Source organism: Tinamus guttatus, unplaced genomic scaffold (assembly GCF_059628265.1).
Source record: "Tinamus guttatus ecotype Peru unplaced genomic scaffold, ASM5962826v1 Tinamus_guttatus_pri_ptg000056l, whole genome shotgun sequence".
In the NCBI taxonomy this organism is placed as follows: Eukaryota; Metazoa; Chordata; class Aves; order Tinamiformes; family Tinamidae; genus Tinamus; species Tinamus guttatus.
Window position 1 is genome coordinate 2,189,208 of NW_028288590.1, and position 13,996 is coordinate 2,203,203.

Here is a 13,996-nt window from a genome sequence, read left to right on the forward strand (position 1 = left end):
CCTCTAAATCATAATTCTGAGTTCATGTACAGGCATGTAACATAAAGGACTAGTGATTCATTCAAAAGCAGGAAGAAGATTTTCCATTTTTGTAATAGCTCTAGAATTCTTCATCTTGGCTGCGTTCTTTGCAGTAATCTGAAGTGTTACAAAAATGAACAGTGCTAAACTGTTTCACTTTTGTGTCTGACAGCTGGATGGTGCTGTTGCACAACAGAGACCATATGAAAACAAAACCGCGGCACTCCTGGAGTGGGTCCTTTTTTAGGTAGGTTTTTTAGCTTCCTTGTACAGAGGTTGCAGAAGTCATGTGGGAGAAAAGCTTGGCACTGTCCTGGCACCATAAATGAAAGAGGAGGACAAGAATCTAAAAACCACAGGGCTGGGAAGCTTCATGTTTTTGATGCATGCAGCCTTGTATTAAGGTTCAGAGCAATATTTGTTGTGGTCATCTGACAGAAGTGGCTGAGCACTGAGGCATTAGCAACCACAAGATCTTGGCCAGGCCTAGGTGCGTATTTGGCCCCACATCCATTCATTTTCCTCTCTTCCCATTGCTCTGTGGGGTGAGGTCGCTGTGTTTGGCCTTGGATACTTCATGCTGCCAGGATTGGATGAGTCTGTGCTCTTGAACATGTTGGACATCGACATTCAGCAGCTGAGGCCCCTCTCAAAAGCAGGAAGTTGTCTGGGTAGCAGCCCAAGCCTTGTTTCTTCTGTTTCATGAACTTCTCCAAAGAAAGCTTTTGAACTCCTGCTTTAGGACACTGACTCATGCATATGATCAAGCAGGGAATATCTATATAGGAAGGTTTCAGTCATCCTTCCTCAGAATGGATGGGATGAACGTAGAGCATGAATTGTAATTCTGCTCTCATGCCTCTGGAGGCTACCCCTCACCCAGGCTGAAAGTATCTGCATGTTTCAAAGTTCCAAAGCAGCTATGGAAAAAGTAACCAGTGTGTTAAAGTTTGCGGAGTTTGGTGTTTTGGCACCATCCTTCTACAATATTGCAGGCTTTTTAAGAACTTGGTGACTGGTGGAAACACTGTTATAAGCATTGTAACTGAAGAACAGAACCAGGAGACTGTATTGGGGAAGGAAAAACCACCTGTGTGATGGAAGATGTAGCAATGCACTGCATTTATACCCACTAGATGCAGTAGGACATTAAAATAGATCATAGTATGATTTCAGGTGTATGCTGTACATAACACTCAGGTGTTGACTAAGTAATCTTGCCCTTCTCAGGGTTCTGGCTTCATGCCTCCTTCCTCCAAATCCTTTTTTGAGGGTCTTCAAGTTTAACACTTTCCACACAATGATCCCTCGATCACACATGGTTACTTCCCTTCTGATGCTGCAGCTGCTAAGCTGAATCAAGGTAACACAACCCTGTTGCAACTGCCTGCCTCTCCTTTAGCATCACTTTCAATAATTTCAGCCTCTTGTTTTCCTCAAGCTGATGCTGCTTCCTGCGGACAATGTTCTATTTTTTTTTTAAACTACAATAATGTCCTGTCCTAATTTCTGTATTACTTTCTTCCTTTTATCAAGTATGTTGCTTTCTAACTGGACCTGTAACTTCATGATCTCCATATGTGCATGAGGTTCAAAGTTCATTTTGAAGCTTCCTTTCTTCACAGCTTTTCTCCAATTGTCTTTTGCTCATTTGTCTTCACAAGCTGTTTCGTATCAGCTCTGGATGGAATATCTTTCCTGCTCATACAGGTGTTAGTAAATTGATTTTCGCTTTTACAAGTCTATCTAAAACTTGTTTCTTACAAAACTTTCCCCACCACTTTTGTAGCTACTTTCTACTTTCCTAGAAAAGGCCCTTCTAGCAGTGAACACAGTGTCTGTGTATCAGTATAAAATATGAAGTTGTTGGCTAGTGAAAGTGTATCTCAATGCGTTTTAAAGTTCTAGTAGCCCCTTCTCAAACTTTCCAGTCCCATTTGTCATACTGTGGTGCCTTGTGTCTAATGCAGGTCGCCAGCTCCTTGAGCAGCAAGCTGCCGTTTCCCATTAGCTTGTTGAGCACTGTACACAGCTGTGGCGTTCAAGTAAAAATAATGCTGAGGTTTGTTATGCTGAGAGCTTCGACAAGTTTTAGTGTTTTTCCGACATTTGAGAGTGGCAGGCAGCCCAATTACTATTAGCAATTCCTTCCCAAATTAATGTCTTCCAAAGATATAAAAAACCATTCAATGAGAAATGTGCTCTCCTAATGCTGTCTGCAGGACTGTTCTTTAATATATATGCATATAAAAATGGATTGTCTAACAAAACAGGAGGCAAGTTGGAGCATCGTGGCTCTTTTAGAATTAGCACAGATATGCCTTTTTAATTTAAAATCTTTATTTTCAAAGTTGAGCATGCACTTTTTCCTCTGGAACACTTAAAAATAATTTTCTATTTTTAGGCTTTATCTGTAACATTTTGCCCTTATTCTAGATTAACTAGTCAGACTGCACTACCTCAGGATCTGGATTTTTTTATGTCAAAGTCAAATTTTAACAGACTGAGACCCCAATTCTGCACTGTTTTAACCTAATTGGAATTATTCCACAACCTTCTTTTTTAAAATCAAATGTCAATTATAGAAATATTTTCTATGTGTCGCACTATTCTTATATATATATTTTTTTTTTAAAAAAAAAAGCTCAGTACCCTTGGGCTGCCTCTTTACCTAATTTATTTTGGTAAGCAGCTCTCCATTCTGAATGTTTTCTGATATGAATCTGCAACAAAAATGAATGTCTAAATTGTCAGAACTCTGCTGCATTTTTTTAAGCATTTCCATTTTCAAACAGTTTAAAAAGTGTCTTGTCTATTCTTGCTCTTTCATCTTTTTTTCCCTAGGTCTCATCAGTGGATACAATCTATGGTCCAACTCTTTAAGCTGCTATGTAACATTTTGTGTTAATGCAAGACTCAATTTTACCTGGCAAATGTTTTTACTCTTATAATACAACTATAAATATTGCACTCCATTGTTCTTCTTGCTACATTTTTCATTCCACTTCGGTGAAGAGATCTTGTATCTCATACATGCATTTCTGCTCCTAACAATCTGACTACCTCCTGTTTGTTTCATTTCTTTTTATGTACAGTACTCAGTATTTCCAGTTTATACCATCTCCTATGTACTTTTCTCAATGGTTTTTAAATTCCTATGCTTCATCACTCTATGCTGGCTTTGTTTTGTTGTTTAACATTTTATATGACAGATTCCTGGCACAAAACCTGTCCTTCATGCCAAGGAGTGTCAGGGAGTATCAGTCATTCATTAATCTTTATAAGAATAATTGCCCTCAGCCACTGCAAAACACCGTGTTTTACCCTACCTTTCCTGCAGCAGCTGCATGTGTTCTGGTGTGTTATAGGTTGGTGGGTTTAAAATAGAAAGTATCCAATCAACAAACTTTTTTTTTGAGAGCTCTCTTTCAGATGTGTTCTTGCTAGAAAGAAATTGAAAGATTTCCTTGACTACTCTTCAGTAGACGCAGTTGAAATATAAGTTTCAGATGACCTGATCACATATTTCATAGTTTGAAGCCAAACTTTTTAGCTCTTTGGGTCAAGAATTGGATTTTGGTTTTACATGTGTGCAACAAAATTGAATTACTGTTAATCTCATATCAGGATTCAGCAACAACATTATGTGTAAAAATTTTGAAGTAGTAGACACTTATACTTCAGAGTTTGTTCTAATATGGAAAATCTTCTCAAGAAGAATGAGAATGTATGGTGTGCCAATGTACAAGAAAGCTGTGCTGAAGGTGAGGGAACTCACTAAACATAATTCACAGTTGAGATCTAGTTAGACTTAACAAATATAACCAGCTCAGGTGTGGAAACTGTTATATTTCTATGAAGAATCTATGCATTTTTCTGTGTGTTTTTTTTTTTTTTTAAGGATTTTGTATTGTTTTCACTAAAATAGCCTACTAACATTCTTTATTATACTACATGTGAGTCTCAGGCAAAGTTCTTGCCCTGAGGCATGTGGACCTTTACACAGTCCTCAGCTATAGCTGCATGTGACTGCTCAAGTGATAAGTCAGCGCAGTTGTATATGAGAATTAGTGGCAAGAGTTGAGTTTGTGGTATTTTCTCAGCTTTTGGGTGCATAATGGAATTAAGTTTGCTGCATTGGAATATTTTACTAGTACAGTAGTTTCATCAGTGCATAGGGGCTTAAAGGAAGGAATAAAGCTGAAGGGGCAGATCCTGTGTCTTTGATATCCCGCATCATCAGTGTTCAGTACCTTGGCTTTAGGTTTCCACAGCTGGTAGATTTAAAACATCTTTACTGATGATTTAAAATGCTGCATGTTGGTATTCTACTGGACAAGTAGGCAAAAGCAGTTCCTTTAAAATACGAGTTAAAGATTAAGGTTAGTTCACAATTTGGGGTCCAAAACCTGCCTGGACGCCACCCTGTGCCATGTGCTCTAGGTGTCCTTGCTGGAGCAGGGGGTTGGACTAGATGATCTCGAGAGGTCCCTTCCAATCTCAGCCATTCTGTGATTCTGTGAAGGCCTGGGGTTCTCAAGGTGGCAACAGCTAAAACCTGGAAGGAGCCAAAACTGAAGCAGGCACTTCATAGTACCTCCAATTTAGGCTTTTTGACACAGTGCTAGATGTTTTACACTTAGACATAACTGCATTGCAATTAAGTGCTGTGAGCGCACGTGTATGATGAATAGAAATGCAGTAAAAGGCTCAGTGGTAGATTTTACCTACTCAGGCATTAAGCAATTTTCAAGTTTCTGCCCTTTAAAATTTAATGTTCAAAACCCTGAGATTCAATTATGTTAATAAATACTTTAACACCTCAGCTCTTTTAGGGCTGCTGTGGGACAAGAAGAGTTCACAAAATGCTTTGGTTTTTCTGCAGTGGAGAAAAACTGCCAGCCAGGAGTTGGCAGAGAGCATCAGTATCTCCCTCGGTCTCCTCCGGTTGGCACCGCAGGAGATCTGCCCCCAGCAAGGCTGCCGTAAAGCTGGCGTGGGGTGTTTGCAAACGGGCAGCCATTGCTCGGGACCGGGAATTCTCATTCCTGGTTGGATTCAAATGGGTGCAGCTCTGCACTGTTTTGTACCGCCTCAGAAGTGCAAGCTGACTGTTTTTGAACACGCTCGTGAGGTGGTTTTCTGCTGACTGACCTCTATAAAACAGTGACAAGCTGACTTTGCTTCTGAACACTCTGATTTTAGAAACAATTTGCCAATTTAAAGCCTCAACTTGTTCATTTATGCTCGTTTGCCTCCTCCCTTAGGTAAAGGATTGCTGTTTGCTTTTGTGGACTGGTTTAATGTGCTAGTCTTCTGATTTATTTCCAGTGCAGCATTTACACCACAGAAACTCAAGAGAAAGAACATTTTCTTCTGTTCAGTAAGGGATTAATATTTCTGATGAGATGTTTCTGACACAGGAGGCTTGCAGATGTTCCTACACAAGCCTTTGAAAGGACATTCTTACATGTGGTGTTGCAAGAACATGCTCAACAAATTTTAGGTAAGCAAATTGCTTAATTTAATGAGCTACTTTTCATCAAACTAGAGGGAGCCAAATCAAGTGCTTAGCCAAGTAATTTATTTTTATTAGCGCAATATAATTTGGTCCTTACTAAGCTATCTGTTTTACGCGCCCTTTTGGAGAGGGATGAGTGGCGCTGTTGGCACTGAGATTTCCCACCAAAAGATGGTGGGATGGGAAGGGCACGGCAAGGAGCACAACAGAGTTCGCTGGGATGTTCTTGCTCCAGTCTTTGAAGTGTCAACGGATGCAGAGCTGCATCCCCAATCTGAGGAACCCATGAAGAATCATCTGAAACAACCCTAAGAAATGAGGGCTGTTTCATATTAACACTTCCCTGCTTTCCATTTCACCAGAGATATTCCAGCCCATCTCTGCTTTTGGATTATGCAATGCACAAAAAGAGGAAAGAAATCAAGGGTGCTGTTGCCTGGTCCCATAGTAATTGTTGAGGTTTCTAACAAGGCAAATCATTAACTGTGCTGAGTTCACTTGCAAAAGCCTTTTATGGGTAACAGATTTTGATGTGCACCAAGGTCTTCTTTCAAAAACCCATATTCAATACATCTTTCAACACTTATAGACAAAAAATAATTTCTCTGTGTCCGCAGAGACCTAGATCCACAAAGTTGGGTGCTTTTTATAGTTAAAATGTAAATTCTCCATAGAAATGATTGCAATGTCAGAAAGGATTTTTTTTTTTTCCAGAAATTCCCTCCCCGTATCATTTCTGTGCTATAGGATGCTTGTGGGATCCAGAACATGCTGTACATCTTCACGGCGGATCTTTGGACCAGATCTTGCTCATGTTGTGCTTTGGATGTTGTCTGAAAGAGTCAGCAGATCAGGCAGCTCACAGATAACGCTGCCTCCTGCAGTGTTTAACCAAGTGTCCTTAAACTGACTTAATCAACACTGAGATTATAACTTTCCTCCATCCCCACCCCAGCTTCTAAGGACTGCAGAAGCATCAGGTTTCTTTGAGAGATACAAGACAATGACTCAGTTTATATTCCATTTATTTACATTACATGGATTGTTTCATTTGTCCTGCTGTTTCTGGGTATGCAGCACCCTTGGAGTGCATAATGTTTTGGTCTAGGCAGTCAGACAGACCTTATCATATCATGAAGGTAGCTCCTCAGTGTGACTTTTCTTAGAGTGAGAGTCTGTAAGCACTTTCTTTCACTGATGATGATCCTACTTTAATATATGGCTTCCACCTTCATCACCCAGCATAGTCAGGCTATTCTGTTTTTGTAATTAGGGTAATCAGTCTTCCTTGAGCTTGTCACAAATTCAGCCACTGAAATATGAGTTCTGTTAGCAAACTGAAATACAAATGAGTTTTACAATGAAATATTAGCATTTGATTGTGAGAGTATCTGTTTGCCAAGTTATTTTTATATTTCTTAATACATGTATTCCTGTATTCATATGACTGTGCCATTATTTCCTCATTCCTGAAGCAGAAACAATACTATTTTTCTTCCCAGTCATATGTTTTTTGTTAAAATGGGGCTTTGAATTTGTTCTTGTAAAATTAGAAGCATATTTTCCTTCAATTTGATTATTCCTAGAGTATAGCAACTCTAAAAATAGAAAAAAATACTTCTAAAGTAATTAAAAAATATATATCTGGACACTTCAAAATAAACAAAACATCACTAACAGTTGTCCTTCAGTGACCTCACTGGATTTTAATCTTTTCTGTTTTCTTTACAGTATTATTCCCTAACATAACTCAAAGTAAGACATTTCTTGCCATAAACTCATTTTGATTTAATGAAACACATCCATACCAAAACAGAACATTCTAAAAACTTGAGACAGCAACTTACATATGTGTGAGTACACATTACTTTCACAGTCAGCATCTTGGGATCTGAACGAACCTGCTGGCTGTCAGTAAGGACTGAGCTGCACCCTTTTGAGTGCCTGGTAGAACTATATTCACCCTCACAATATGCACGAGAATAATTTAAAGTAGCAGATACTCGTTACACTTAAGGAAATACATTGTTTGCATTAGGAAGTTTATATGTTTTTCTTCTTCCACATGAATCTCAGAATAAATATGCTGGTAGCAGCCTTTTAAAATGTTCCCTCTCTACTATACACAGTCACAGCTGTCTGAGATAAGCAGATTTGATATCCTGTTTATTAGCAGTTGCCTCATCTGCTCCTACCAAGTTGACTTGCCTGACTGAGTGGTCAGAGGAAGGGCAGCAAAGGTACCTCTTATGAGCATAGTTCTCTCAGCCAGACCTCTCCCAAATAATTTTTGGCTTAATTTTTCAAACTTTTAGCCCACATTACCCTTAAAAACAGAAAGGCAACCAGCATACATTGAAGTAGACATTTCCCTGTCAATGCCTGCAGCACCAGTATGATCACGTGCATGTTCTCCGTCTGGTGAGATGATCACGTTTTACCTCTCAAAACTTGAAGCAAATTTATTTCCCCTTCTTTAAGGCCCATTTCAGCTGCATGGATGTCATCAGGCTAATTGTCATTTTCAGGATAATTCAAGGAAGAGGAGACAGAAAGGAGAAACAGATCAAGAGAATATTTATAGTATCAATAATAGTTTTTTTATCTTAAGGATTTCATTAAAATTTAGTTTGCCATTTTTTAAACCGACATATTAAACATTTGTATTATTTTAAAAGCTGTATAAAGCACAAGTTGTGCTATTTTTTTGCCAATACCAAACAGAACATTTGTTAAGTTCTGCCATCATTTTTACTCTGCAACTAAATGATGTTTGAAAATAATTGTCATAATTAGCTGTAGTTCATGTAGTAGTTTTTTGATAGCTTGAGCAACTCTTTTAATAAAGGTTATGGCCTGGTGTTTTTGTTGCCCATATAAAAGCTGTTTCCTTCTTGAAACAAAACAACAACAAAAACAAAACAAAACAAAAAAACCCACAGATTTAAGCCATACCTAGATTGGAATAAGTGGATCTGTGAATCACTTTTCTGAATACCTTTTAAAATTCACATACATCTATAATGTCAAAGCTCCCAAGTGAGTAAGTGGGAGCATTTTGAGGTTCAGTTAGAGATAAAATGTTCCACTGAGCCCACAGATGGGGAAACCTGCAGTCTTGTTCACTGGAGATCTGTGTCACCCTCAGCTGATGCCAATGACTCTTATAGACCCAGGTCCAGAATCTGGCAGTTTCAGGATGTGCTTTCAGCATGCAAAGCTGTGGTTTCAGGCAGTATTTCTTCCTTGTGAATGTTGACCCTCTGAGTATGCCTCGGGCTGTGCTCATAGTGTGAATGCCCAGGCACTAGATACACCTGAAATTGTGGCATGTAACTGCTGCTATCACACTCCTCATGCTTTCATTCCTTCCTTTAGGTTCCTCAAGAACCTGCACCACATACCAATTCCTGGCTCCTTGCCCTATCTGAGGAAGTGGGGAGAGAAGGGAGGAGATTTGGGAATGTTTTATCCCCATTTATGTCTTCTGACAGAACCTGAGCTGATTTGGGAACCCAGGTCTTAGTTATAGTCCAATTTTATAGCCCTGAAATTAAGCTAAAATCTGTCTTTAAGTGGGGAAGATGAGATGGGTGGGGATCCCTTGATGCTAGAAACACTGTTGTCAATCCAGGCCGCATGGTCAGAATGGAAGTGCAAGGGATGCTCCTTCCCCATGGAAACTAGAAGTCAAAGTGGCTTTCAACATGTGTTTTGACTTTAATTCAGTGTTTAAAGCATTAGCCAAGGCCTGTGAATTTGCCTTTCTAGCACTGTGGTTTGATGAATAATCCATTGCATATGCTTACCTTGCAAGGTTGTTATTTAATTATGGGTTCCACCAAAAAGAAAGCAACTCCTACTGTCAGTAACTACTATTGGGATCTTCTTTTTAAGTGGCATCTGAGAGCAGTAAAGAAAACAGCATGCCAAGACAAAGTTACATGTTAGGGCTGAGCCCTTGTCAAAACGTGGAGAGCCTGCTCCCTTTGCACCATTTTCTTGCCTGTGGACAGTTTCAGCTTTTCCTCTCTCCGGTTCTGACACTTGCTGGACCCTTCACTGAGCTGATTAGATTTGTTAACCCAGCAGGATAAGGAAAACAGCTTTCTGTTGGGCTAATGACTTGCCTCATGAAATCTCATACTTGAGGATGAGGATTGTGCAAGCGCTGTGATACGTGAGCTGCAGGGACCACGTGTAGTTGTTGCCCTCTTGTTCAACCATGGGCGAGGGACCTCCACAGCAAGCAGGGTTACCACCACTCACACTGGTGAGTCAAGACTGTAACGGCTCATATCTCCTTGGCTCAGCCAAAGAACCTGAAACACCAAAACACTCAAATTCCATCACACTGTCCAGTTCCAACTTCCTATCTAACATTTTTTTTGCCGATGGCAGTCTGCAAAATAGCCCAAGAAATCAGCCTTACAAGTATTGCTTCCTGTTTTCTGAAGCTGAATCCAGAGCATCACTTTGTGTAATGATGATGAACTGTGAACTGTAAGTCTTTTCCCTATAGACTCAATAATAAAAAAATGCAACCAATATTTTGCAAATAAAGCTGCAGGCTCTCAGGCTGTCACTCCCACATGGCAAGAATTAGCAGTTTTGTTGTGCTCCCTTTCCCCAGCTGCGTACCCCTCCCTTGTTTTTGGAAGTGCTAACCTTCCGACAGGGATGACTCAACTGCTGGTGAATCACCTGCCCAAGCGCTGAGAGTGAGAGTCTGGCTCAAGTTCCTCAAGCAACAGTGAGCTGTTCAAGGCTGATGAGCAAGGAAATGGTTTTCTGCAGCTGGGAGTGTTTTCCTGCCTGCGCAGCCACTTCTGCTGCACTGGGTGACGTTGCCTTCATCTGCACAGACTTCACTGCGACTTCAGCCATCCCTACCAAGATCTTGTCTAATCAAAGCTTCCTTGGGCAGCTGCTCATTCATGATAGGGAGGACTTTTTCACATGGACTGCCATAAACTTTCATTTACAGAAAAGCAATCTCATATGCAGTGTAGCTGGAGAAACTTTGGTTAGTGATGCTCCACTGTTTGCCAGTTGGCAACATAAAAAATAATGGAGTAGCTCCAACCAGGTGCTACTTCTGATTTTTCCCAAAGAGATCAGAGCTTGCAATGTCAAATTACCATTTTCTGGATTGGTGACAGCAGAGAAAGACAGAAAGAAAACTAAAAGCCATGTAGAAAACTGAGCCAGGCTCTGCTTCCCCAAGGGACTGCACATGTCCAACCAGCAGCGTTGCAGAAAAAAAAGGAGAACTTGTCAGTGGCAAGTCCTTTGCAAACAGACAGCTTCAGAGACTCCTTTACACCACTATACAGCACAACACTTTTAACAACTAATGTAATCAATGATACTTAGAACTATTTATTTCAGTATTTGTACCTTTTTCTGTTTAATATTAGAAGAACAAATGGCCAGCTGACTGTTCTCAGTGACAGTAATACCAACTAGCTGTGCTGCTGAGCAAGCACCTACTGTGAGAAGATCATCTTAGGAGATGATCTCAGGCACTGGTGAGAACACCTTGGCAAGAACCTGCATGCTTTTTGCTCTGTACTTGTTGTGGCACAGATTTGTCCATTTAACCTCACCAGCAACAGTTCCTTGAACATCTAAAGTCTGAAAATAGTCACAGGTAAGTTACCTTGGCTTCACATCATCCATTCAGGATGATGGACTTCAGAAAGTGCCAAGGAAAAACTAAGCTTTATCTATGTTGCAAATATTTTTTTTTGCATGTATTTTGTGCTTGCTATGCCTAAGATATTTCTGGGGACTGACTCCACCCTCAAGAGAGGCATAACTCCAGTTCACCTCTCTCCCATGTGGATAACAGCAGTATCTTGGCCACTGTCCAGCTGGTTGGCAACTTCACCCTTATCATCTTTGTCGGTGTCTCTTGAGCCAGATTCCTCTCACAAGCCAATGATTGCACAATGCTGGTTAAATAGCATTAGTCCTGGGAAGAAAAAAACGGTGCCAAACAGGATTCTTTGAAGTTATGTATTTGTATAACTACTCACTGTGGCAAAGCCAGAGGGTTCACCAGCTGGTAGGACCAAGCTAAATGAACAACTACAGTTCTACCAATTCTTATTTTTAGAACAAGTCTGATTGTTACTAACATTTTTGCAGGGGAAGGTCCAAGGAGATGGCAGAATCCCACAGCCAGGTTTGCTCATATGATCACGTAACTCAGTAAGTCTGCAAATTGGTCTTGCAATAAACTTTGAGAAACAGATTTGATATTTACTCTAAAAGATATTACTTTACATATTCCTTCACCAATGCAATGGAATACTAGACATATTTAAGGTCCTTATCTGCAGAGATAATTTCCTAAAACATCACTATGAGAAAAATGTAGACATCCATGGAGAAACAAAAGCAAAGGTGCACATACCTCTCTAGGTGGCAGGTAATATTGTATACTTCAATTTTTGTACTTTTATCATTCCCACCTCAGTAGAGAGCCGCTGCTGAGCTGTGCTCTTCCTTCCATTACAGCACACGTGCACCCCCATGCACAGACACACAGAGCTTACAGTCACACAAGTACGGTCAGCCTCATACTGCCTGTGATTTGCCACTTGCCTTTCCACCTCAATTCATTTTCAAACTAACAACCAACCATTTCACCACCGAAAGTCTCTAGACCCCCACAGGTGATTTTTTTTTCTTTTGATGTGTTGACTTCATATAGAAAAAGAACCACTAAAGAAAACACACAGATCAAGAGAACAAGCTAGAAGAGATGCTCAGGGACCAATCACACTGTCCCTTCCCCGAGGATTTTGGAGGAAACCAAATAGAGCTATGAATTATTTCTTCCAACAAATTAGTCCAATTTCAGAGTTCTATTTAATTTCTATGTAGTCACCATCTTAAAAGTAAGCATAACATATATTCATGTAGGTTTACATTTTTTTTTCCCTCCTAAAACAACAACTTTTGCTAGGAGCAATCTTCACGGATTCCTCAAAGGATTGTAGTCTATTTACAATCATCTTGTTTTGCTATTCTTAAAAAATGTTCTCTGAAAATAGCAGTCAATTTATAGCAATCCCTTTTTCTATGCAGACATAATACAAAAGTTCTTGATATTTTCCAGCCAAGTCTCTTTACAGTCTGACTTGGGAGTGGTAGTAGGATGAGAGCCAAGGAATTTCCAGAAATCTTAAAAGTGCTAGTAAGTCAGTAAGTAAGTGCTAGTAAGCAGCACCATGAATATTTGGTTGCTGAAAGTTGCAAGTAGGACCATTCTGCCCTGGATTGGCAGATACTATCCATGCACCCCAGAAAAAAGTGAAGGCTTCTCATTTCTTTATGCAGAAGGTAAAGAAGAAGAAAGGCAGCCATTTGCTAATTAGGAACAAGCATAACCTTTTGGCGTGCTTTGACTCCAAAACATTCTGTTTTGAGACTGTTTTAGCTTCCACCTAAATCTATCATTCTGGGTTTCAGTTACATTTGTTTTACAGTTTAAAGATTATAGCTTTGTTAGTGTGAAAACATTCTTTAGAAATGTTTGTAAATCATACAGTAAAAAAATCTGGAGACAGTTTTGCAAAAAATGATTCCTTCCAAAAGAAGATTTCATGGACTACCAGGAACATGAAGCCTTAACAAGTGCAAAACTTCACTAGTCAGTTACCACAAAAGCTCTAATCATTTATACTGAGAAATGCACAGACACTGTAGATTCTTTCAGTGGGATTTCCTGGATGCCAAAATGGCCAGACCAGATGCTTCAAAATCATTAAAAAAAAATCATTTTTGGTTTGCAATAACTCATTGCTCTATTAGGTTTCCTCCAAAATCCTCAGTCAAAGCGTGTGATCCCCGAATGTCTCTCCTAAAGTGGTCCTTTGATTGATGAATGTTTTTAGTGGTCCCTTTTGGTTATAAATTCAACACTATTAAAAGGAAAACAAAACAAACAAACAAAATACCTTCATATAACCATAACTCAGGTGAAAACATGGGTATTTATAGTAAGGCTTGGCCCAGCACAGCACAGTATGACAAAAAGCAGATTTATACAAGAAAACACAAGACAGTCCTCAACAACAGAAACAAAGCAACTGCTCTTCCTTTGGATGGGAAAAACCCATTACTTCTGTGTGGCATGCTAAAGAGGATGACTAGAAGGCTATCTTTTTGCCTGACTACACAGGAAAAAAGATGCAGTCATTTTGGTAGAGATCATTTAGAGTTTCAAGTAATGCTCATGAACAACTAGGTCCTTTGAAGGATCTCTCTGAGGTGCTTCAGAGAGCAGCCTTGCACTGTTGTCAGCCCCAAGCACTGCCACAGTTGAGATAGATACTTTTGTATTTCGTATTCTACTTTCCCGTTTGGGTCTTTCACAGAGATCCTTCTGTGACTGGTTCTCTCTTGTCAGCAGCAGGAGGAATCAGCATCAGGAAAGAAATG